We start from the raw sequence: 27,739 nt of genomic DNA on the forward strand, positions 1-27,739 counted from the left end.
AAACTATAATTGATTTTTTGAAAGAGTGGGATGGCAGAACAAAAGAACACTGGCACCAAAAGGCCAAAAATATATATAAATAAGTAAAAAAGAAAGAAAAATGGGATGAAGAAAAATGAGAAAAATGTTCACCTGTCTTCCAATTTTGCTCATGGATAGTCTGGATTATAGGTATACTAGGACTTTTCATTTCTATTGAGAAAAAGATCAAGCAATGTGAATTAAATAGGAGGGTTTTAGCCTTGAGCATTAGGGGCAAATGGCCTGTAAAAGGTCATGTGAACTGCCATAAAGGAAAAATCATGGGCATTTACTTGACCTTACACAGACAAATATATGTACGTGTGTGCTATTGTATACAAAAATATTCACTTGAGATGGTTTCATAGAAGGGGAGAGAACCAAGATGAGCCATTGAAGAGTTTTAGAATTCAATCATAAAAGCAAATTGAAAAAAACTCATAATGATTTACTGAAAATAAGATAAGCCTATGGTAGCTGTTTTAATTGAGTGCATTTGGCAGGGAAAAATATCTTTAACAAAGCCAATAAATTTAAAGCACCTTATATTCACTCCTCCCTGTCACAATAAAGATAATTATTTATTTATTTAAAGTTAGAAGAAATGAACCTGTTTTCATCTTAATATACTCCACATTATGCCTGTATAAGGAGGAAATCCATAAGTCATAGAGAATCAAAATGTTGCTAGGGTTTTCTGCAGATTTGTCAAGACAAAACATTTCTCTAACATTTAAGGTTGGGAAGCAAATATTTTGTTCAGGGAAACTACCTCACAATTCTAGTAGTTTATTGTATGAATCATTATTTTATAACACAATATTTCAATATTTCCCCATGTAATTAAATTAGCAAATACATTTTATACAACATAGGATATAAGCTAAAGAGTGATTGGCATAAATTCTATTCCTATGTTACAATATAACTACTTTGCTATCTCTCTGTTTATCTGCCAAGAAAGTAGTTATGATCAGAAGGGTTTAGCACATTTACTCTGATGTGACTATGACACATTTTATGCTTTTATCAAAATATTTCATATACCCCATAAATATATAAACCTACTATGTTCCCACAAGAATTATAAATTAAAAATTAACAAAAGACAGCATTCCATTTCACTAAAATTGTGACGTTAACTCAAAGTGTTTTTCTCTTTTATTAAACTGAACACAAGGCATGAATAAAATTATCCAGCTATCTCTGCATCACATGCATATTGTTAAACTATAGAAATGGTATTATAAATTGGTTAAAAATGATTAAAATTATTGTTTATACAAAATTAATCCAAACTAACTCTGCTGATAAGATACAAAGGCAAAGTGGGTGGATCTGTCCTAGTAATAAAAATAACTTAACCCTAGCTGACTCTTAACCTCAGCTCTTTCTTCTTTCAAATCGTATACTAGAGTAGCGTACAACATAGTAAAAACAATATTGACATGAGAAACTTACAGATTCGGCTTTCCCTATGATGAAAGGCTTATAACATATTTTTTAGTCATTGGAATTCTTCTTTGTTAATGCTGAAATCATATATCTAACATGAACCACAATTCCTTAAATACCATAGCATGCACTTTCTCCTTCAAAACTTAGCTCATGAGACTGTTGCTTGTTTGAACAACAAACTGATTAAAACTAGAAAACTAGAGTAAAATTGAAGAAGTAAATATTTTTATTACATATTATTTATTTTGTATTATTTTTAATGAGTAAAAATTGGTTGATCCACTGGAATTTTTTTAAAGAAGTCTAATTCAACACAGTGCTTATTGTGGTCATAGATTGCAAATAAAAGTCTCATAAAAATTAGTCTTTCCCTTTGAATCATATATTAGAGTAGGAAAGAACATAATACAACTGTGTCGACATGAATAACTAACTGATTCTGCTTTCCTTGTTTGAAAGGTTTATAACATATTTTCAAGTCATTGAAATTATTTCCAATGCTGAAATCATACATCAAAATAATATACAAAATATGCAATATTGTATTACATTCACAATGCATTTTGTTAACAACTTTAAAAAAATAATCAGGAAAGTAGCAGAATGGAAAGCTCGAAGCCCTTTTATCCATCACAGAAAACAAACACTAAAATAAATAGATAAACTTATAGACTGATTCATATAATTTAATAGTATCTCTGATAGTCAGAAATCTACAGAAACCAAGCAAATGCCCAATCAAGAAAAAGCCACATTAAAAATGGTAAGAAATTTCATAGTGTTTTACTTGCCTTTGCCCCATTCTTTATCCTATGTAGTGCTTCACAGGTGGAAGATGATGGCCCAATACCCAGTTCCCTCACTTGGGCCAGAAAGAGCAAAGTAGATCATATTTGCAAGGTTATAACCAGTGTGAGCACTGCCAAGGCACTGGTTTTTCACCCTCCTTACTTGGAGCTCAGAAGAGGAAAAAGCGGCATAATTTGGATCTTAGGCTAGAAACCATGTAAACCAGTGGCATGCATGCAAAAACTACAGGACAGAGGGGCAGTTGCAGGTCCACAGAAACCCTAAGGTAAGAGATTATTGGGAAAATAATACAATAGTACATCTAAGGCTCCAAGAAGAAGCTGAGTTGAGACTCCTTGAAACGTAAAAGGGTCTGTGAGTGACATCAGCAAGTTGTTAGATTAGAAAGCTCTAGACCCTTGTTTACCCACAGAAAGTTTAAACACGAGAGACTGACTAATACAGGTTTTTTAGGAGCTCTGGAAAGCAATCACAGTTCTACAGTGTGTATAAGAGAGAAAAGCATAAACACATGCCCAGACAGAATATATGCTCAAAAAAGGTCTGAGAGGACTTTATGTGTTCATAGTACATTGATTAGTAAGTTTTCCGCTGCACAGAGCCAGTCTGCAAAAACTGGGAGATGTGGTCTCTTTTGTAAATGACCAAATTTCAACAAAAATATCATAAAGCATTCAAAGAGATACGGTAATATGGTCCATCAAAAGGAACAAAGTTAATCTTCAGAAACTGTCTTTAAAGAAATGCATCAGCCTCACTAGATAAGACTTTAAAATAATTATCTTAAATATGCTCAAAGACCAAAAGAAGAATGTGGAGAAAAAAATTCAAGGAAGTAGAGAAACAATATATAAACATAATTAAAATATTGATAAATATAGAAGTCATAAAAAAAGAATGAAGCATAAATTATGGAGTGGGAGAAATACAATATCTGAATTGAAAATTCACTACAGCTGTTCAACAGCAGCCTTGAACAAGCAGAGAAAAGAAACAGTGAACATGAAGAAAAGTCATCTAAAACTATTATGTCTGAAGAGCAAAAAGAAAAAAGAGTAAAGAAAAGTGAACAGAGCAGAACATAAGGGACTTACAGTAAACCAATAAACAGAATTGTACACATTATAAGAATCCAAAAAGATAAAAGAGAGATAAAGGGGTACAGAGATTATTTGAAGAAATAATGGCTGAAAATGTTCCAAATTTGAGGAAATGCAGGAATCTATAAACCCAAGAAGCTCAACAAATTCCAAGTAGAATAAAGAGATTCAGAAGAAGAGACATTACAATCAAATTTTTGAAAGCTAAATATAAGGAGAGAACATTGAAAGCAGCAAGAGAAAGAACACTAATCGTGTACAAGGGATCCTCAATTAACCTATCATTGAATTTTTCAGTGGAAATCTTGCAGACCAGAAAGCAGTAGGATGATATATTTAATGTGCTAAAATAAGAAAAAAAAAAACAACCCTGCCAACCTAGAATCTTGTATTTGGCATAAAGCTTCTTCAAAAATAGGGAGGAATTAAAACATTACCAGACAAACAAAACTGAGACAGTTTAATTACAACTAGACTTACTGTGTATGAAATGCTAACAGGAGTCTTATAACTTGAAATGAAAAGATGGTAGGCAGTAACTCAAAGTCATATGAAAATATGAAATTCTCCAGTAAAAATGAACACAGGGACAAACACAAATAACAGTATTATTTTAATTTTGGTTTGTGACTTAACTTTTTATTTTCTACAGGATTTAAAAAAACAAATGTATAAAAATAATTATAAGTATACGTAAAGGAATACCCACTATGTATAGATGTAATTTGTGAAATCAATAACATAAAGAGAAACCGGGTGAAGCTCTAAAGCAGTAGAGTTTTCCTGTGCATTGGAGTTAAGTCGGTATGTGAAAAAGCTCTGGAGATTGATGTTGGTGATAGCTGTACAATAATGAGAGTGTATTTAATCCTACAGAACTGTACACTTGAAAACTGTTAAAGTTGTAAATTTTTTGTCATATATATTTTACCACACTAAAACAAAGAAAAATTTATTTGAATTTTGCTAATTCCTGATAATATGGCTTCATAGGCAATCATACCATAAGACAACATAGTATTAAATGATGCACACACAAATTGTCTCAACAACATATCATCCAGGCTCTCACACTGGAAACTAATAGTACTGGAAATAAATCAACCATTACATAGCTCACCAGAGGAAATGCCTGGGAAAGTGATGGAGCTGTCACACTTGCTGCATGGTTGAGAGCCCGAGGCCCTCTGTCAAGATCATGCTGCCCTCCTGGATCATTTTCATGCCTGTTGCCCATGTGCCATCCCTCGTTTCAAATGGCTTAACAAATAATTAGTTTTCCCAACACACAAATCGGGTGGGCAATCATTCTCTGCAACAAATTTTAATCATCACCATTCAGCTGTGATTCTACTGTCATAAGATAGGTTGGTACCCAATGAAACAGGACAAAACTTGATAGATTCTCATGTATTAATTAGCTAATGGGAAAGTCAAAAAAAATAGATGTTGAATTTTAAATTAAATGGGATTGCCAGACTTGCAAACAATTAATGACATAAGGTTTTATATGAATTATATATATAATTATATATATTACATATATGTAATAACAATATACAAAATATAAGAAATATATAACATACATTACATGTAATTTTCTTTATATATAATATATATAATTTTCTTTATATAATAGGAAATTATAGGTTTTTTAAGCCTTGATTATTCATTTAGTGGAGGCGAACAAAGTTACTATGCTTCTTAATGCCTCTTCTAAATGTCCATGTACCCTTTTAACTTAGAGGAAGGAATTGTTGATCTTGTATAGCAATGCCATCTGTCTTTGTTAATTTTCTGTTGCTAAAATAGAATACCCAAGACTGGGTAATTTGTAAAGAAAATAAGTTTAGTTGTCTTACAATTCTAGAGGCTGGGAAGTCAGAGTGTATGCTAGCAGTTTCTGGCATGGGATTTCATACTGTGTCATAACATGGTAGAAAAACAGAAAAGCAAGAGAGTGCGTGTAAAAGAGACCAAACAAGAGGATGGCCTTACTTTAACAGCCTGCTGTCTTGGTAAATAATCCAGTCACTTGAGAGCAAGAACACACTTACTCCCTCAAGAATTAACAGGATAAAACAAGAGTGGCATTAATCTCTCTCAGTGACTTAATCACATCTTAAAGATCCAACCTCCCAACGCTGCTACACACGGAATCACATTTTTCACACGTGATTTGTGGGAGACACACTCAAACAATAGCATCATTCTTACCAGTTATAGCAAAGTTAATTAAAACCACAGTGGGATACCACAATATACCCAATAGAACAGCTAAAACAAAAATCTCTGATAATGATTACCAAGTGATTATAAAGATATAGAGCTACTGGAACTCTTATACTATGTCAGTGGGAATACAAATTGGTATAACTCTTTGAGAAAGTAGCATCTATCTATCAACAAGCTTTTAAGCCACATAAACACAATTACACAGCAAGAGAAATTTTCACACACATGTCCCAAAAGATATGTATAAATACGTAAGGTCCAAAATCTGGTCATGATGAAATACATTGAAAATTAAACTATTGCCACACATAGGAATCTCATATACACAATATTGAGACCAAGAGGCCGACATAAAACAAGTGTAAACACTATTATTACATTTATGAAACTCAAAAGCAGGCTAAATAATCTATAGTTTTAGAATTCAAGAAAGGGGTTGCCTTGTGAAAGAATGGAATTTGTGACTTGGAAAGAAAAAAAGGGCCCTTGCAATGGTGTTGATTATGTCTTATTTCCTAATTTGAGCGGTATTACACAGTGTTTTAGACATTCTGATAATTCATTTAGCTATTCATTTATGATTTGCACACTGTTCTTATGTATGTTTCGATACAAATACTCGCTTAACCTATGATACAGGGTTATTTTATATACCAGAAAACAGAAGAGACTAAAGTTGAAAAAATAAAAGTTACTTCTTATTCCACTAGTGCATTGACTTCAAGTCTTTTATTTTTTAATACGTAGGTTCACACATGAGTAATTACTCAGCATTGGTAGTTTTTCTAGGTTAACACAGATTATCAAAATATGTTAAGGAAATCAAGAAAATCTTGAATAGACCAATAACCATAGAAGCATGAGAAATTAAAAAAGAAACTATTAGACCCAAGATAATCTTTGTCTAAGTTTACTATTAGGTTGTCCTAACACTTAAAGAACAAGTAATTTCCATGCACTACAAAAAATCTTAGACCACAGCAAACAATTTATTTAAAAAAAAACAAAAACAAAAAAAAACCTTTCCATTTATTTCTTCAACAAGATTTTTTCCCTTGCAATTGTGGAATTAGTGCTTCTTTTTTATTTATTTTGGTCTCTTGTTTTCATAAATAATTACCTATACATTTGTTTCTGTTTTCCATACTGGTCATATGTTTTCTCTCATTGTTTTTACAGTTTATCTTTGCCCTCTGCAGTTCTGAAGAAACTGAGTGCTCCTTCAGTTTCCTTTGCACAAATCTGATTCTGTTCTTTGTTGCCTCCAAAGACAGATATCATTCTTCTGTAACATTTTGGTTACTTTTCAATTGTTTGTACTTTAGTTTATCCAATCTCTGTGTTTTTTATTTCTGAGTCATTCAATGCATACGCAAGGATGGAAAACAATTTTCTAAAACATTTTTTCTGGTTTCTGTATTAATTCTTGCTTTACATATGCTTTTCTTCTGAGATTTTAATTTTTCATGTCAAGTAATTACTACTGACAACCAGTTTTGCCTTAATGGTTTTGTTGTTATTTTTTCTTTACTGATCTGAGATTGTGACAAAAATCTATTGAAGTGTAGGATTTTCTAACAGACAAGTGACAAGATTGACCATTAGCCCTTGGTTCTACTGATAACTTTTTTTTTTTTTTTTTTTTTTAGCAGAAACCTTCTCAGCTTCACAGTTGAAGAGCAGATTGTTATGAAAAAGCTCAGGACCAAATTCCAATGAGTAGCAAGCATTCTATTAATGCAATTTTTCTAGAATGTTGGTAGATGGTTCATCATCTTTCCCCACTCTGTGGTCTTCTCACCTTGATCTGATAACATCTCTAGAGCCTCTCTCTCTCTCTCTGTCTCTCACACACACGCACACACACACACTTGTGAGCATGCACACACTACTACTGTCTCTATTTCCACTATTGTAACACCTACAATGCTTTTGGGACTTTATCTCTCTTTCCTGGGACATAATGCATTACTGTAAGTTCTTCCTTCCTTTCTTCCATTTTCAGAGGGAGCAGAAAAAGTAATCACCAAATAAATACAGATGTAGAGGCATTGATTGAAGAAAGGTGCCCATGTATGACTGCTTCATTTTCTGAGTGATACAAATCTTGGATCTTTCAGTCAGGGGGAAGAAGCATAGAGTCTCTCTACATTACTTAAGGCCATAGGTTTTCTTTACTTCCGTTTGTGAATTTCAATTTAGCAATGTAGAGTCTTCCCAGAAACTAATAATAGGTTGACTGAAAGTGTCAGTTTTGAATATTATCATAAAATGTCATCTTTCTCTGGGCGCTTACAGCCATTTTAAGCTAAATCAAGCACTGTTAAGCTGGTAGAACTTAAAAAAAAATACTTATTTCTGACATCTCAAACTATGATAAAAAAAACATTCCATCAGCATAATTTTGAGAAAAATTCAATCTTCCTTTAATGTTTACTCACAACCAAAAGCTATTCCCGAACATCTGTGTAATATTACTTTGACACAGATGGTAAAATAGTTATTAATAAAATAGCACATGTAAATATTTGGATTCATTTCAGTAGAACTGAGAAAGCCACAAAATCATCTTACAAAGTAAATTTTCATTGCTGACTCAATGTGCATTTTACTTTGCACCCCAAAGTGCTACAATTTTCTTTGGTAGTTTTGAAATAACAAGTAACGTTTATTTTCAAGCCCCTTCAATGTAGTGTGGAAATGAGTTCGTTTTTATTTCATAGCAGGCCAGGATCCACCTTTATCTCTCAGAATTGTACACAGGTTGGTATACTGCTTTGAACTGACAAGGTCTAGTCTCCTAAATAAAATTTAACTTACCTTCTCAAAGAATAAAAAAATGAAAAAAGAAGAGACATAAAAAAAATCTTGAGAAAGTTTTTCAAAAACACAACACATACTGAATTTTTACAAGTCTTGATGTCTTATAAATCAATGTAGAATAAGTCGTTCCTACAGGCTTCCAAATGTTTCCCCCAATTTTTTAATGTCAGTTGTTTCATACAACTCTTTTATAATTTTTGTCATTTTTCATTTTTCTTGCACCAGTTTCATTTTAACAATTTGGAAGTTGATCTTCTTGTCCCTTGGACCATAAAACAGGTTTGTTACTGTGTGTTCAGGAAGCCAAGGCTACTATGAAAAGACCTGGACTAGGAGATGGAAAACCTAGACTGAGTGTTACACTTGTATCACATGAGTTTTACCAGTGCTGTATGGTCAACTGTCACCTGTCTGTATGGTCAGGCTGGTGTCAATCTGCAAACAATAACTGGTCTGCATCATGAGGATTTATAGAGATTGGGAGAAAGTATGGAAAATGTTATAGAAATGAGGTAATTTGTTGTTTGTAGAATGAGGATAAATAAGAATAAAAATATAAATCTGTATATTTTCTATCTTCTTTTTATCATTTTTTTCTAGCAATTAATTTTTAGTAATTTTACAAAAACATTCAATCTGCAATGCATAAAAAATAAACTGACTCTTACTCACAGAGAGTCTGAGAAGTACTGAGCTCTAAGACATCCAGAGAGCCAGTTAATGTCTCACAACCTGAATTTCTTTATCTGTAAAAATATGAATAATGAACTCCACTCTGCATTTTTTACAGAGTATGTGAAAACTAAACACAATTATGTGTTCATAAGCTGTCAATAAATATAAGGTCTCATATAAATATATAGTCATCATATATTAAGTAATAATTATTTGTGAAGTAGCATGGTGTCTCAGCTAAAAGAAGCCTGGCATATATTAGATACTAAAGGTTTTTTGACTTTATAAATAAATACAAAAATAGAAATTTTGGCAATGGGTACAATTGTATACAAAATAACTGTCTCATGGAGCAGCATATGATTTAAATGCAAGTCACATCATCTGTTAATAGCAAACTTTCTTCCTCTATAAAACAAGGATAATTATCACTACTAATTTCAGGTTAAGGCAAGGAACAAATAATACAGTAAAGTATTTAGTGGTTAGTACTTGTACATGAAAAGTATTCAGTAAGTATTAGTCATATCTTTAAGTTCTTTATGCTAAGAAAACTACTGAATTCTTTATATGCAATGTCTTAGTTAATTCTTATAAAAATTTAACCAGATAACTATGATAATCTCCATTTTAAAATAAGGAAACTAAGACTCAATGTCAGCAACTTCCACAGTCCTACACAGCTACTTTAAATCCATGTCTGTCTATAAAAAAGTCTGGTCAAGTTTCCCACAGAATACCACCTCCCGAAAGTCTTCCAAGTCATGAGAATAAATTTCACAGTCTACATTTTAGAAGCTTTCTCATTTTTATTTATAAACTATGAAGACTTCCTGCATAAGACACAGAATCAACAGATTGCCTGAAACATAGAAAAAGGGACCCACTTACCAGTTTGAATTGTTGGGTTCTTCATGCTGGTGGTGGCCACTTTTGGTGCTCTGCTCTGAGCTTCTTCTCATAACCCTATTTCCACGCTGCCAAAAAATAGGAAATGAAAAGAAAAATGACACTCGCTTGCTTCAAGAAGGATTTTAATATATTAATGGCCATACCGATAATAATTAACATATATAGTATTTGTTTTATAAATGAAAGAAACACAATAGGGATTAATTCACTTCACGTGTTTGTGATTTTTCCATTTTGAAGGTAAGTATATTGTTATGTTTAATTGGAATTCATAGAACATAACAATCTATTAAACTTAATCACTAAATTATCTTCTCTTTTATTAAATAGATGAATAAAGGAAACTCATGTTTAAAGCCATTCATATATCTAAAGATCTGTGTACTGAAACTCCAGAAGGCAAAATGGTGTTTTGTTATAAAGTAATGAGGAGAAAACAGAACGGAAGGAAAAAAGACTTGCTGTGTCAGTAAACCTTCCATTTCAAAGGTTAAAATTTGACAATGTGGTCAGCATGCAAGTCAAAGATTATTCCTTGTGGTTTCAGTATTTAATATATTGGAAAAGTCAAAAATAGTGATGATTAATTTATAAAGGAAAATTTAAACGCAATCAGTTAAAAACTGTAATCTGCTTTTGGAATTGTAAAATTGTAAAAGGAAATGAGATGTTCTTTTCAGGATTAGAATATGACGTTTCCATTTTCTTGATCAATCATTTGCTTCTTACCCTATACCACACCAACTCCCTTCTGTGACCCACAGAAAGAGAGAAAGATAAGTTGGCAGAAAATAGTAGAAACAATTCTAAGATAATTTTCATTCACTCAAAATAACTATAATGAGAAAAAAATGCTTTCTGAAAATTATTAGAATGTCAATCACTTTCCTTTAAACTTCATATTTACATATCAGATTTCCTCCATGACACTGCCACTTTTGTGACCAATGATAATGGCAATAATTACGTATTGTTTACACTGTATCAGGAACTGTTCTTAGCATTTTGGGGTATGATCTAATTTAATATTTACAACAACCCTGGAAGGCAGGTGTTATTAATATCCCTACTTTTAACAATGAGAAAAATGAGGTGCAGTTTAAGTGAACTATTCAAGATCTGCAGCTAGTAAAAAAACAGAGTAGGATTTGAACTTTTTCAGAACCCATTCTGATTTTATTTTATTTTATTCATTTTTTATTATACTTTAAGTTCTAGGGTACATGTGCACAACATGCAGGTTTGTTACATATGTATACATGCGCCATGTTGGTGTGCTGCACCCATTAACTCATCATTTACATTAGGTATATCTCCTAATGCTATCCCTCCCCTGTCCCCCACCCCACTACAGGCCCTGGTGTGTGATGTTCCCCTTCTTGTGTCCAGGTGTTCTCATTGTTCAATTCCCACCTATGAGTGAGAACATGCGGTGTTTGGTTGTCTGTTCTTGCGACAGTTTGCTGAGAATGATGGTTTCCAGCTGCATCCATGTCCCTACAAAGGACACAAACTCATCTTTTTTATGGCTGCATAGTATTCCATGGTGTATATGTGCCACATTTTCTTAATCCAGTCTGTCATTGATGGACATTTGGGTTGGTTCTAAGTCTTTGCTATTATGAATAGTGCCACAATAAACATACGTATGCATGTGTCTTTATAGCAGCATGGTTTATAATGCTTTGGGCATATCCCCAGTAATGGGATGGCTGGGTCAAATGGTATTTCTAGTTCTAGATCCTTGAGAAATCGCCACACTGTCTTCCACAATGGTTGAACTAGTTTATAGTCCCACCAACAGTGTAAAAGTATTCCTATTTCTCCACATCCTCTACAGCACCTGTTGTTTCCTGACTTTTCAATGATCGCCATTCTAACTGGTATAAGATGCTATCTCACTGTGGTTTTGATTTGCATTTCTCTGATGGAGAGTGATGATGAGCATTTTTTCATGTGTCTGTTGGCTGCATAAATGTCTCCTTTTGAGAAATGTCTGTTCATATCCTTCACCCACTTTTTCATGTTTTTTTCTTCTTGTAAATTTGTTTGAGTTCTTTGTAGGTTCTGGATATTAGCCCTTTGTCAGATGAGTAGATTGCAAAAATTTTCTCCCATTCTGTAGGTTGCCTGTTCACTCTGATGGTAGTTTCTTTTGCTGTGCAGAAGCTCTTTAGTTTAAGTAGATCCCATTTGTCAATTTTGACTTTTGTTGCCGTTGCTTTTGGTGTTTTAGACATGAAGTCCTATGTCCTGAATGGTATTGCCTAGGTTTTCTTCTAGGGTTTTTATGGTTTTTGGTCTAACATTTAAGTCTCTAATCCATCTTGAATTAATTTTTGTATAAGGTGTAAGGAAGGGATCCAGTTTCAGCTTTCTACATATGGCTAGCCAGTTTTCACAGCACCATTTATTAAATAGGGAATCCTTTCCCCATTTCTTGTTTTTGTCAGGTTTGTCAAAGATCAGATGGTTATAGATGTGTAATATTATTTCTGAGGACTCTGTTCTGTTCCATTGGTCTATATCTCTGTTTTGGTACCAGTACCATGCTGTTTTGGTTACTGTAGCCTTGTAATATAGTTTGAAGTCAGGTAGCGTGATGCCTCCAGCTTTGTTCTTTTGACTTAGGACTGTCTTGGCAATGTGGGCTCTTTTTTGGTTCCACATAAACTTTAAAGTAGTTTTTTTCCAATTCTGTGAAGAAAGTCATTGGTAGCTTAATGGGGATGGCATTGAAACTATAAATTACCTTGGGCAGTGTGGCCATTTTCACGATAGTGATTCTTCCTATCCTTGAGCACGGAATGCAGAATCCATTCTCTTAATCTTCAAGGTATTCTACTACCTTTCAAACTTGACCCAAATTGGACTCTTCATTTTCCTCATATACCTTCTTAAGTCTTCCCCCATTTTCTAGGAAACTGAAACATTTGCCTTGTATTCAATCCAGAAATGTAGGCATCTCCTTGATAACTTTCTTTTCCATGTGATTTTACAGGCTAATTATAGCTAAAATCCACATAGTTCACTCCAATACTCCAATTGAAGCCACCATCATCTAACCCTTAGAATATAGCAAGAGCTTTCCACCTATTCTTACTGATCCCACTCTTGACACCTTCTACCATACATTAATTACATAATTCAGAGCATAAATCATCATTTTACTTCTTCAGTTAAAATTCTTCAATGGCTTTTTAGTGCACATGGAATAAAATGCAAGCATCTATCGTGGCCTACAACTTATGACATGAGCTGGCTGCAGCCGATCTCTCAAATATTACCATAGATAGTCATTTTCCATTTTGCCACCAACTCATTCTCTAATAAGCCATGGTCTTCAGCAACTAAGGACTTTGGAAATCAACCCTGGAAGGCTCTGAGACTGGATACTTTTCATCCTACAGGTCTCAGTTCAAAAGTCACTTTCTCAAAGAAGTTTTCCCTGACACCCAAGGAGTCCTTCCTTCCATCATAACCTACAGTCATGTTTTAATTTATTTGTTTAATTTTCTATTATCTCTCTCCTCCTCACTGAAGAAACCAGTAGCTGTCAAATAGCCCTGAAGTAAGCTTGTAAAATGAGGCATCAGAATGATTATTTCAGGACATATATGTTGGTTTTATTTATACAAAAAAAAATTTATATGTGATTTTCACTAGTAGCATTTTTTTTTCTATCTGAATCATTCTGCTAAAACATATGCAGCCCTCTAAGCTTTGTTTCTGATTTTTTTTTTCCTCGGTTTGATTTAAAGCATTACTTCTCAATCTTAAAGCAAATATGAGTTACATGGAGATTTATATGCACATTCATCAAACTGCATATTTTTCATTAAGTGAGTCTAGGGTAGGGCTGCAGAATCTGTATTCATCACATAGGTTACTCTGATGGTGTTGATCTACTCACCACACTTTGAGTAACAAGAATTCAGAAGATAGATCACAGTTTTAGATGGTTTCAGAAAGATTCTTGAATGTTTCCTATTGTATATTTCTGTGTGTTTGTGTAGGTTTTCCATGCGCAAAAATATTAGTATAACAATAAGTTTTTTAAACGTACATTTTCTTCTTCAGACAAACATCATTTCTGTGAGATCAACAATACATCATTAAGTAGTTAACAAATCATACATACTTCTTCTCTTACTTACTTTGTAATTTGTCAATAATTCTGAATAAAGATTGTCCTTGCCTTGAAAATAAGTGTGCATCCTGATGTCACATAATGCAGATACCCTTAAATTTAATAACACATATAATATATAAAATACTGGATTTTTATAATTGGCCAATATTTGAGATAACTTCTGCATTTTTCTGTGCTTTGTTCTATATTTCTGATTCCTTTCACAGTATACATTTTAGCTTTCATTTGGGAAGTCCTACAATACAGTGTGCTAAATATGTATGTTCATATACTTTTATGTACTTATGTTATTTCATTTAATTGATAAATTGATGGAATTAAAGTTAGTGGTAGTTATTATTTTGGGCTCTTACTAATGGCAACACACTGTATTAGTGCTTTGTATATATTAATTATCATTACAAAAATAAACTATTAATACCTAGAGACAGAATTTTGGGATGGAGGAATTATTTCAAGCATATATGTTTTAAAAGTGGCAAAAATGATATTAAATTCAGGTATGCTCAGTCTTGTTTTTATAATCACGGGAAATTTAGTTTTTTTAAAGAATCATATCTCTGCTAGAAGATATTTTAGGTAGCCAATTATATTACAAGAGAGAACATAGGTACTAGCTCTGTATTATATACTTTATAAAAGGAAAATATGCCAAAATAAGAAGTGTTTGTGAAAGCATAGGAAATGTCATTATAAATTTTACAGAATATTTTTTCTAGTCCTTATTTCCAAAACTTAGCAAAAGATCATTTTATTGCTAAATATTACTGCCAAAGATCTTTCTGAAAGCATAGGTTTTAATCAATGTTGAAAGAATGAAATGAAATAAGTAGATGTTTAATAATGGCCGACCCATGTAAAAAACAAATGCTTATGTCTGACATATTTTTTCATTTAAGAATGATAGACCCAGGTGACAAGAATATGCTTATTTCTTACTTGTCTTTTCAGCAAAATTTCCAAACAACAATGTATTTCAGGAACATTTCTCCAGTTTCTTTAAAGAACACTCATTGGTCCTATCTGTAATGATTATTTCTCCCATATGAGTACCATACTGAAGAATGTCTTAACTACTAGACCCATGTCATCTGTGTGTGTGTGTGTGTATGTGTATGTGTGTGTGTGTATATATATATATACATTTTGAGAAAAACTTAGAGTTACTTCCTAAGCAAAATTTCAACAACCATAAAAAATTGCTAATATTTGTTTTGATAGATTATTTAATGCTATGATTTCTGTGAGGTTCATTTACATCTACAAAGAGTTGCTATTTTAATCATTGTAGGTCAATAATGATTTCACTTAGATTCAATTACCAAAACAAGAACTTTTAACAACACAGGAAAGATAAGGTATTTGCCCAGTAGGTTAGTATGGCTCCTTTCTGAGAGAGGTTTAATAAGAGCTGGCCAGTTTATTTTCTTCATTATTTCTGAGACCCACCTTATGATTTTCTTTGCCCATATGTTCAAATGCTATCTTCGGTAATTTCTCTGAAAGGGAACACTTAGGTGCCTTTATAATATAAAGCATCTTGACTCTGATTATATTTGAAAGCCAGTTATTCGAAGAAATTTATTCTTTTTCAAGAGCAGATGGGAACAGGCTCAAGGAATCCATGGCAGAAGACACAAACATGGGAGTAAAATGACAATAGTTTGGGTAAATTTCTGATAGGAATAAAGAGAAAAATAAATTGTAGACTGAAGTGTTTGTTGGAAGGGAAAATAAGATTAAAAATTAAAGGGGGAAACTATTGCCAGGAGGAAGAATTCAATAACTGTAATATCCTTGGATTAATGTCTTACTGGAATAACTTACCACTTCACCTCGCAACTGGCTTCTCAGATTTCAGTCTCTTTCTTGTTCAGGTCTACTCCTAAAATGCTTCCAGGCTTTCTATCCAATTTTCTTACTTTATTTTACTTTTAATTTTTTATGTTAGTGTCCTATCTGTCCTTTTAGGCCTTGATTCCCTTTCATAACTTACAACTTTATAGAAGGTTAATTGACTTTCCTGAAGAAACAAAAGGCATTGCTACTTCTCTATTTCTATGACTCCTACCACCTCTTGTCCCTTACTGCAACAATTTCTTAACTAAGTCATCTGCCTCAACAACAGCCCTGCCTCCTTTTCATACATCAATTTTGTTCCCAATTTCACCAAACTAAATTCTCTAAACCCAAGCTATAATATTTTCAACTCATTATCAAAACATTTCTCAAGCTCCTCTGTGTAATACAGGATTGGAGAATGGGTATGGAGCCCCATTTCTAACTCCAAAGCCTGGGCTCAAAGTCTTTAAATGTTTTTGATTTACCTATTTGGACTCATTTCCTATGTGCAAATTCATAATGCAAAAGTGTATTGCAAATAATTAAGATCTTCATAACTGACTAAATTCATGCTCAGAAAAAAATATGCAAAATAATTATTAATATCCATATTTTGTAATTAGACAATTGAAACATGGAGATGTTATGGCTACTCTAAGCCTTCAGTTAACCTAATAAATAGTAGGAACCAGGCCTTCTACCTCTGCAGCCTATACCCGCCAAAATTTATTTGTCCTCTAATTTGCATGATTAGTCACTTCTTTAAATACTTTATTTTCCTTTCTCTGAAGACAGATTTGTGCATATTTATATTCAGAGGAACATTGCTTTCAGTCTCTTTATTTTCAAGTATTTATCACCTTCCAAGATCTAGATCAAATACTAACTCCCTCTGTTACTGTCAACTGGAAATGCTCTCTCCCTCCTCTGTATAAGTTTTTACTGAATTTCTCTTACAGCGGTTCTATCTTCTGCCATTTTTTAAGTTACTTGTGTATGAACTACTTCTCTTGTTTATATATAAGCTTTTTATTGGGCTGAGAATGTTGGCCCATCCGAGGTTATGAGGCTCAGTTAGACACATTTTTAAGAAAGATTTTTCTACCTAGCCCATGTTGCTCTGTTCCAAGATAACTTTATCACCTGGTGGTAGTTACCTAAATTGCAGGCACATTGTATAAGAAGAATTAAACAGTCTCAAATACTAAATTTGCACTTCAAAGCCTAAAAGGTGGAAGGCATTGGAATCCCATTTCAGCTATACTAGTTCAGGATGGGTAGATTCATTTAATGTAAAACAACTTTTGTTAGAATTAAGATTGTTTCTCCTTAAGTGTATTGTCATCATTTGTCTAGATCTTCACTACTATTGAAAATCTTGCTGATATTCCTATCTCCAAAGCAATGGACTATCTGCTGATAAAGTGTTTATTTTGTGTACTGCAGGCATTTTGGAAATAGCTCTCGGATCAAACTAAATGAGTTCCAGTATAAATAAAGAACTTAAGACATTGCAGGTGGCACTCAGCAAGACATTGGTGTGACAGCTAGAGATGCGGTGTGACCCTCTGTAACTGATGTTTTGTATTGAGTGCAAGGTCTAATAAAATGAGTTCCATCATGGAACTTGTGTGCTCATTGAAATCTAGATTAAACCTAAATATGAGGTTTAACTGCTGCTTTAGTGACAGGAAAAAAAAAAAAATGATAAAAACCGAACTGTAACTAGGATGGTAACTTGAGTCACATTCAGGCCTTAAAATAACTGTTAAATATGTACTTTCTGTTGTAATCAAAGTGAGGAGTAAAATAATATTTGTATTATATATGTTGTCTCTAGGTATATGAACATCTAGGTCATGGCATTACTTCAGATATACTGAAACATGATTTACTTTATTTATTCTAAAACTTATGGCACACTTTACAGTTTGATTCATTTTCTAACATTTTCAAAGCTGTAGTTCATTAAATTACACTTGTTTCATATAAGCCACCCAAAACATCCACTGTTAACCTAAAAAGATTGGGAGGAAAAGGGTTATTTTAAACATATTCTATTTCCTTCATGTAGATCGATGAAGATGGCTTCCTAAAGAACTACATTTTCTCACTGTTGCAGGAAAAGCTTTAGATTATGGTAACTTAAGTAGAGAGAAAGAAATACTACCTCAATACAACAGGCTAAGCTTTATCTACAGCCTGGGCATTTAATTAGGGGTTCTAGTGTCAGCAATAGCTTCCAGTAGCAAGGTCTTTTTCAAAGTAACCTTCACCTGAATGAGGTGAGTAAGAATTGCTGATGAGGTTAGACTATCATCCATTGGGAATAGGCTGATGACTCAGATAATTACACAATCTTCAAGTCATAAGTGATTCAGGTTGTCCAGTCTATCTCCCACTCAATGTGGGGTATACCAGCTTTTGTTGGCAAGGAGGGCCCATAATGTGGTTCTCTTGGCACCAAGAATGGAGCTTGAAACAGCAGCTCCAACTGTTGGACAAATCTGTTTATATAGAGTGGAAGGCTTGTACCTGTCATACATTGGTCCAAGTTTTGCCCTCTAGAGCTATTCAAAATACACAGAATCCCAGTTTCATGAGGCAGCTCTTCAAGTAATTGAAGGAAGTTATCACTGCCATGAAGGGATATAGAGCATCTTTCAGACTCAACATTACCACTTTCTTGTATACAAAATGACAGCCACATTTCTCACATGGCATGTTTGTAGACACTTCACTATTCTGGTCACCCTCTTTTGGATTTACTTCAATTTGTCAATGACTCCTTTTAAAATATATTGAACACTGTGTGACATTTCTGGAGCTACTAGCAAACATGGAACACCATGAGAATAATAGTAAATTTATCTGGCTTGTGACTAGTGACAAGGTCTAAACTTAAATAAAATTTCTATTTCTCAAAAGTGGTCAGAGAAGGAACTATTACAATATTAATGGATTGAAAATTCAACTCTAAGTCTGCTGGTGTTACAAAGTAGTGTCAGAGAGAGACATCGTCTATAGGGTGTAGTGAGCAACCTACAGACAACACTTCAATCAATTGTCTGTTAAGTCTCCAAAATATTGAACTCTGAGAGGGATGGAAAGAATATCTGTTAGAGAAAGGACATCTAGGTCATGACTCTCCCCTCAAACAGCTCAGTAAACTTGGACAAGTAAGTAATGCCTGTGGTTCTCAGTTTCTCCATTATCAAGTGAAAGCATTGACTAAATCATCTCTAAGATTCCATGTAAACCATAATATTTCCTGGTAAGGGATTTCAATGATTCCCAGCTTCTTATTTGTCAGAAATCATTCTAAAATCCTGTCTTTGATTACAATTTAGACCAAATTTAAATAGTTTTATCTTCAATAAAAATCTGAGAAAAGTGCTTCTCCAGTTCCTCCAGTCTTCCCACTTACTGGTTCATTGGCTGATTCACTCAGCAATTTACTTTGTTACATACTATGAGCACAGCACAGTGCATGGCACTCTGGATGATACAAAGTAATATCCACCACAGCTCTTTCTCTTGAAGAATTTATAGTCTAGTTATGCAGATATACCTATACTATAACCTAGCTAGACTATAATATGCTACAATTTAAAGTGTAAAAGTATGAGTATCAAGTAAACGATAATGACAATAAATAATAGTGGAATCAGATGAGAGAAAGCTCATTACAGCCTGAAGAGATGAAAAATACTTTGTGAAGGATATATAAGGAGACAGTAGAAGTTGATGAAGTAGGATTTTGAGAGCTGAGAAAAGGAATTATTTGTGTCCTGATAAGATAAAGCATATTTTTTGATAAAGAGTCTTCCATTGCTCTAGAAATTATGTAGCCACAGCATGAAACAACCCTGAAACATGGTTGCTGAAACCAACCCCTTGTATACCTTTCCACCCTGCTTAGTTAGCATTGATACAACCATCAGTCATTTGACACTCCTGTGGGGCCTGTGCAGCTCTGTAACTATTAGGAGACTTAAGAACAAGAGGGGATATTTACTTTTGGGTTCTAAAATATACTCAGAAGATGTAAGTGGGAAAAAAAAAATCTTGTTGGCAACTGGCTTTGGAGGAGGTGACTCTGAGCTGTGTGACTGCTAAATCACTGTTCTTATTCTTGGTGTTTCTACTGACTGGTATGGTAGAGGTTACTTTAATTATGGAGCCAGGTGACACAGCTCGAGTGACTAACTTTTTTGTAGGAGAAAAGGCACACACTTTCAGAATTAATTTCAATTAGTCTGAAAATACATCAATTTAGTATGGATGAGGAGAGCTGAGGATATCCTTCCAATGCTGATTTGAAATCCAGCACATCCAGACTATTGAGTGTTGTTTACCTCTTCTAATAATCTGCTTGAGAGTAACATTAGCTGTTGTTTGGCCTAATCATTTTCTTGAAGACAACAGGCACAGCAATGACAATTGAAAGATTCTGTGTGGCAATTTCTTACACACAAGAAAAGTAAACGTAGGTCGTTATGTTTGGCAATTTATGTGTTACAAATGAGTGATAGAAACTAATAGGTGGTCAGTAAATATTTAGTAAGTAATTGAAGTCTGACAAAAACTAGGATTGCTTTGTGTTATTTAAAGAAAATAAACATTTATTCCAATCAAGAAATTGTCTCCTAGAAATTTTCCCCGGTGCCTTATCTTTCCCAAAGAAAGTAGATATACCTACGTATGTTCCTGTGCATATGCACATGTGTGTGCATGCATGTATGGGGTGTGTATGTATTGTTTTTCTATTGCTCAGATTTCCTTTTAAAAAGGTATTCCTCATGTACAGGAGATATCTAGTTCTGTTATACTGAATACTGCTCTCATTCTATGAGGCCTCCAAACAAATGAAACTTTAATATAAAAAAAAATTGGGTTGACCCTCCTTCAACTCATGAAACACAACCTCATGTTCTTAAAAACAAAAACAAAAAGAAAAACAAAAAACAAAAAAACACTAAATGGAATTTAAAAAACAATAATAAAATAGTCATATAAACTCACAATCTATGACTGGGGATAGAGTTTATAGGACATACAGCCAGACTCTCTTTTGTAGGATGCTTGCAGTCCCTACATTAAGGGTGCTGAGTTATTTGAGACAAAGAGAGAAAACATTCAAGAGGCTGAGTGCCAAGCAGAGATGGCAGGAGCAGTTCCAGAGGAGGATGGCCTCAAGGTAGAGTGAAAGAAGGTATGGAGTCAAAAATATATCCCCTATATAGAGTAAACCATAGAAAGAAAAAGTGGAGCTCTGCTTTGGATGGAAGAAAACCTATATAAAGTTAAAGTTACTCACTAATCTAACAGACAATCTTGTAGAGACAGACATTGGTCCCCATGGTGCAGGAAACTAGCTTCTTTTCATCCTCTGTACCTTTCCAATAGCAGGTGGTCTTCTAAGAGTTTATAGAACACTGAAATCTTTTGATAAATATTCTTTTAGTATGCTTTTCTCACCACTGTGATTTGGGGAATGCATTAAAGAACAAATTGATATTTTCAATTTCTTCTCACCAGGTATTTCTGGAATGCAGGTAAGGTGATTTAGCATAAGCCAATCTTACTTGAATAAGCCTGATATTATCATTTGAGAAAAAACTAGATAGAGTTTGGGTCATATGCATAATAACTCTTATGCCAAAAATTTTAAGGAAATTTATCTAAAAACTATTGAAAGTCACATTTATAAGAGTCAATTAATTATAATCAATCCTCCCATGAAACATCCTCTACTTCTTCTCAACTCACATGAAATGTGTTGGAAATGTCAAATTTCCCAATGAAAGGTTGAATAAAGTGTACACAAATACCCATAATATACCCAAAAGAAATACTAACACAAACAGCAGCATAAATCTTTATCTTTTCTGCACTGTGACACCTTAGACCTGAGAATGCTGCTAGCTATATTCAGACTTGATCCTAATTTATTGCTGATATGACATAAATGTTAAATACAGCTGCATCCATTAACCCAAACTCATTAATTAGAAAGTAAAATTACGGAATATTTTTTCAGCTTAATTTGCCAAGATGCTCTCAGTCAACACAGGTTAGGTGTTTGATGAGGCTTCCCAGCTTTTAATATGACTCATAATGGATAGATCAAAAGCCAAACAAAACAGAGAAAACAATTAGCTATTTAGCCTATTTAAAAGTATACACACATGTATACTCTGAAAAGCATGCTTTTAAAGTATAGCCCTGCTGACATCTATTTTGAATATACACACATTCTTTCTTGCCAAACCAAATGATAGTCATTTCACTAGGATAAAAACATTTCTTCCACTTTCCCCATGGAGGTGATTTTGAGTAGCAAAAAAGCTACATGAGTCATAGGATAAGAATTCCAAGTGCTAAAAATTAACGTGAATTCTTAAAGTTTCTGTGCTTGTTAATGTTTGGCAAATAATTGGGAGTGCCTGCAGAACTCTGAAAAGACATTAAGAAAAAAATTTAAAGAGATGTAATGAAATCCCACATAAATAGGGAAACTTACTAAATACTTTAGCAAAGAAACACTGACGCAAGGAACTGAAATCTGTTACCTTACTAATTAAATAATATTAATAGATCCAACTTCTTCACAGAATCATCCCAAGTGAGTTATCCTAAGACCATTAAGGCAAGATAATATAGAATAGTGGTTAAAACACCAACTCTAGAATGAAACCTTCAGTTAAGATCTTAGCACTGCCATTAATTGTTTATATATTAAGCAGGTTATTTGACTTATCTAAGCCCACCTTTTCTCATTTGCAAAATAAGGAAAACAGCAGCACATATTTCATGTACTTGTGAGAATCAAAGGAGATTTTTTGTGTCCTTGGAACATAATGAGTCATATATGTAGTTATTTTTAATTTTGCAAATATCATTATTATTAAGTAGTATCTCCAAGTATAAAACCTCAATGAAAGATTTTTCTAGAAATAATTTGATCAGCGCTATCTTAACATGATGATCCTTGTTGTACTAAATCACAGTTCAAAGTTAAATTGTAATGTTGCTTGAGTTAATCATATTACTTGCTGTCATTGAATTGTGTGGTGGTGAATCAGGCTGGATAAATATTGCTCTATAAATGTTTGACCAATAAACAAATACCTTATATTTTGTCCAGCGTTTTGAAATTTACACAATGTTTTGAAATAAATTATTTTTATTTGTTTAGCCAATGCTATCGAGACCAAGGCTTCAAGAACTGCAAAGATGTTTAAAGGAAGCAAAAAAAGCTTATATTCTAATGATGCATATAGGGTAGAGGTGGGGAATTCCTCTACCCACTTCTCTACCTTCTGGCATAAATCGTCAGTTTCCAGAATACTGACTGAGCAATATTTATAAATGATCGTGATATCATACTTTAAAATGTCACACTTCAGGGAGGTAATATAGCTTTTCTTCTACAATTCCCTCTTTTTTTTAAATTTTTATTTTATTTATTTATTTTCTTTTTTTGGAGACAGAGTTTTGCTCCATCGCCCAGGCTGGAGTGTAGTGGCCTGATCTCTTCACTGCAACCTCCATCTCCGGGTTTCAAGAGATTCTCCTGCCTCAGTCTTCTGAGTAGCTGGGACTACAGGCATGGACCACCATGCCTGACTAATTTTTGTATTTTTAGTAGATACGGGTTTTCGCCATCTTGGCTGGCTAGTCTCGAACTCCTGACCTCAAAGTGATCCACCTGCCTCAGCCTCTTGAAGCATTGGGATAACAGGTGTAAGCCACTGCGTCCAGCCCATCACTTTCCTTTTAATATTGTGGCTAAGTTAAGAAAGGGCTTGTTCTTTGAGGATAGGCATGAACTTTTGTTCTCTTGTCTGTTCTCGTATTTTGTTGTGACTTTCTAAGTCCGTTAGCCACCTGCTAAAGCTAAGGTTTAGGAAGATAAGGAGGCCAGGCGCGGTGGCTCACGCCTGTAACCCCAGCACTTTGGGAGGCTGAGGCGGGCGGATTACGAGGTCAGGAGATGGAGACCATCCCAGCCAACATGGTGAAACCCCATCTCTACTAAAAAAAATACAAAAAGTAGCTGAGTGTGTTGGTGAGGGCCTGTAATTCTAGCTCCTCAGGAGGTTGAGGCAGGAGAATCATTTGAACCAGGGAGTTGGAGGTTGCAGTTAGCCGAGATTGCGCCACTGCACTCCAGCCTGGCAACAGAGCGAGACTCCATCTCAAAAAAAAAAAAAAAAAAAAAAAGTAAGATAAGGAAAGGCATATAGGTATGATTTATGTAATAAATAAAGCTTATAATTCCAATTAGCAGATCAATATTTATATAAATGGCTGTAGCTCTGCAATGAAAGGTTGAGAAATGAATACATATTTATATAAATAAAAATCGTCAGCAATTTAAATAATAATTTACATTTACTTAGTTTTCCCAAGCATTCAACTTAATTTTAGTAATCAGTTTTCTTTATTTTTCCATACACATTTCATTATCATTAATTTATAGAAAGTTTAAGTGAACTATGTAATTTCAGTAATGAGAACTGCTAGCATCTAAAGGTTTTTGAGCAGAGAGCCTCTTAGTGACAGCAGAAATGCTTCTCTGTGTTAGAGTGACTCCAGCTGGGAGTACACAAGTGTGTTTCACATAGGAAATGGAAACTTGACTATTTTGGTGATTATGTTAGAGGGTTATCAGGTCACCCATTGAGAGGGTTTCTCTTGTACATGGGCCCAAAATTAACAATAAATTGAAACCTGCTTTTACTACTTAACATTGTCCTTTGTGTATTTAGCTCTCTGAAGAATGCCCAAAATAGGAAGGATAACTGGCCCATTATGTTTGGCCACTCATGTATTGACCAAATTCCACCCACACCCATACAATTTACAAATAAATCTTACCTTTTGTAAGATAATGAATGAAAATAAAATCAAAGACCAAGAAAGTGCTGAATTCAGTCTTGGCATAAAATCAGTCAGCAAAGTCCCAGGTTAGTAAAAAGGTATACGGTGTGAGCTGCTTTCAAATCCTACCCCAGTAAGGTGGTTAAAATTTCTAGGTAGGGTTAGGGGAGCAGGCCCAATGGAACAAGTAAACTTCAAGTCCCAATACAACCTTGTGGGAAAGGCAAGCTTATATTGCAGGAGTTTTACAAAAGAAAATGTACTCAGGCTTAGAAATATTGAATAAGTGGTTCTCAAATGTAGTCTTTAGACTGCTCCTTACTAGCTGTGTAAGAATCAGCTCAAGTGTTTGTTAAAAAGCAAATTTTCCAATCTCTAACCCAAAGAGAGTCTGATTGAGTAAACTTGGGTGAACTAGGAACGTGCATTTTAAAAGCTTCCCAGATAAATCTCATAGAGAGGGAGGTTTGTGAGCAACTTGGTTAAACAATTTGCACAGAGTCATAAATGCAGTGAGTGCTAATGCCAGAACTAGAAGCAGTTGTGCTCAGGGTTCCTTCACTACAGATTTCCTAAAGGTAACCTTGAATTAATTTAGTTTACTTATATATAAAACAATAGAAACATAAACTCAGATTATGTGAGGTGTCCTACCCAATGGCCAATATAAACCTATATCTTAAAGATCAACATTTTAATAGTTTTGGCGAGGGTAGAGAGAAATAACATTTTCACATAATACTGGGATTATATAAATTAGTTTAACCTTTCTAAAGGGTAGTTTTTCATAATCTATCAAAACTACTAGGTTATTGTACATAATTTATCATCCAATAATTTCACTTCAAGAAAATTTTTCTACAGCTATGCATCTCACATTTATCAAGGGGTGTATGTAAAAGATGTTTCTTGTAAAATTATTTGTACATGTTAAAATCTGGAAAAAATACAGATCTTTCAAAAACAAAGAGAAAACAATGTATATAGAGTGATTAGAAAATTCTTTGAAGGATACATGGATAATCGTTAACAGTGGTTAACTGGAAAAGTGAGACGGGAGTATTGGAGTGTGTGTTTCTTGTTGCCATTGTAACAAATTACTACAAACTTGGAGGCTTTAAACAGCACAAATGTATTTTCTTAAAGTTCTGGAAGTAAGAAGTCTGAAATGAGTCTTATGGAGCTAAAATCAGGGTGTATGCAGGGCTGATTCTTTCTGGAGGCTTCAGGGATAAATATATTCCTTGTCTCTCGCAGCTTCTGGAGACCTCTTGACATTCTTTGGCTTATGGCCACATCACTCCAATCCCTGTGTCTGTGATCACATTGCCTTCTTGTCTGTCTTAGAAGGACCCTTGCCATTCCATCAGGCCCACCCATGTGATACAGGATAATCTCTGCATCACAGAATCCTTAATCACACATGCAAAATCTCTCACCAAATAGAGTTACATTCACAGGTTCCAAGCAGCAGGATACAAGCATTTTTGGGTAACCAGTTTTCTGCCTACCACATGTTCGAAGTGAGTATTCTTTTTATTATCCTCTTTTTTGCATTATTTGACTTATTTTAACTATGTTTTTATATTAACTTTAAAATAAAATTAAACCTAATTAAACATTTAAAATCAAATAGAAACCTGTGACTTTCTTAGGCAAACTGTGATATATCAGCTACAAGTGCAATAATTCATTTTTGAAGAAGGATTTATTTATGCCCCAATTTGTTCCAAAGAATATTTAGGCAGTTTACAAAATAGGCACCTATAGTAAAATAAATAAAATTGAAAGTTAAAAAGGGATTAAAAGTATAATAACATGAGAACGCTTATATGATAATCTTATGAGTCAAAATACTTGCTTTGAATAGGCATAAATCTTGTTTTTAGGTTCCTGATTGCTAAAGCAAAAAGGGAAACTGGGGGAAAATGGTGTATTATTTTTATTGTTGTGAACTGAACAAATGTATCAAATTATGAGGAGGAGACAGATCTTTCTAGTACTAAGCTCATAGAAAATTTTGCGTGGGCATCATTGTATGGGGCACTTAGTGTTGTCAATAACTTCGAAAACAAATTCATATCAGATTTCAAAATTTCAGCTTTTGCTTTCTCTCTTGTGATTCCTAATAGAAAAAGATGTTGCCAGAAATGCTCTACACAGAGCTAAATTCCATTCGGTGTTATGTATCTTGCATGTGCCAGTGAGACTAAGTGGAATACAAGAACAATGTCTGATCAATTTGTCTAAAACTATCCAATCCCCCAGTTTTAGTGTCTTGGGGAAAAAACTATATGCCAAACAAATAAAGCATTGAGAACACATAGCATTAACTCATATGCTGAAAACCTGAAAGCTTTATGCTAGCCTGTAGCAAATTTTTAGAAAGAATCCAAAAGTACAGCAAAGTATGGGTATAATATAAATGCTGCCACCGTCATAATGAAGGATATGCTGTTGGCAACCTGAAGCTGCATAACATAGCTTTAGGTTACAATAAAATACCACATACTCCTGTCAAGCTTAATGTTGTTTTTGTTAAAAGTAGGGCATTACAAATCATTCTGGGTCTCTTCCAAAGTTCCACTAAACTCCTGAAATACTGACAGCTGTTAATTATGCCCCCCATTGAAGAAGATGCATGGAAAGGTTTCAACTAAAGAGATCCCTAACCGTCAATGAGTCTCTGAATTCCAATCAGCATCTAGAGGGACTACTGCCATAATACAGAAGTCACTGCCATAATACAGGACACTAGGAAAGATCTTTCACCTGTCCTGGAGGGAAGAAGTCGATAAATGCACAACTGCAAAGGACTCCT

At 34.0% G+C, this 27,739-nt stretch overlaps 1 protein-coding gene across 13 annotated transcripts in view; it reads right to left on the bottom strand.

The window, feature by feature from the left end:
- LOC105493874 (leucine rich repeat and Ig domain containing 2) overlaps positions 1–27,739 on the bottom strand; it is a 1,258,361-nt gene that overhangs the window by 482,573 nt on the left and 748,049 nt on the right. For all 13 annotated transcript variants that reach the window (XR_011612666.1, XM_071077897.1, XM_071077888.1 and 10 more), the window contains one exon: positions 10,014–10,099. The gene's annotated coding sequence lies outside the window, so the exon portion shown is untranslated. The remainder of the gene's footprint in view (positions 1–10,013; positions 10,100–27,739) is intronic.

The sequence above is a fragment of the Macaca nemestrina genome, chromosome 14 (assembly GCF_043159975.1).
Source record: "Macaca nemestrina isolate mMacNem1 chromosome 14, mMacNem.hap1, whole genome shotgun sequence".
In the NCBI taxonomy this organism is placed as follows: domain Eukaryota; kingdom Metazoa; phylum Chordata; class Mammalia; order Primates; family Cercopithecidae; genus Macaca; species Macaca nemestrina.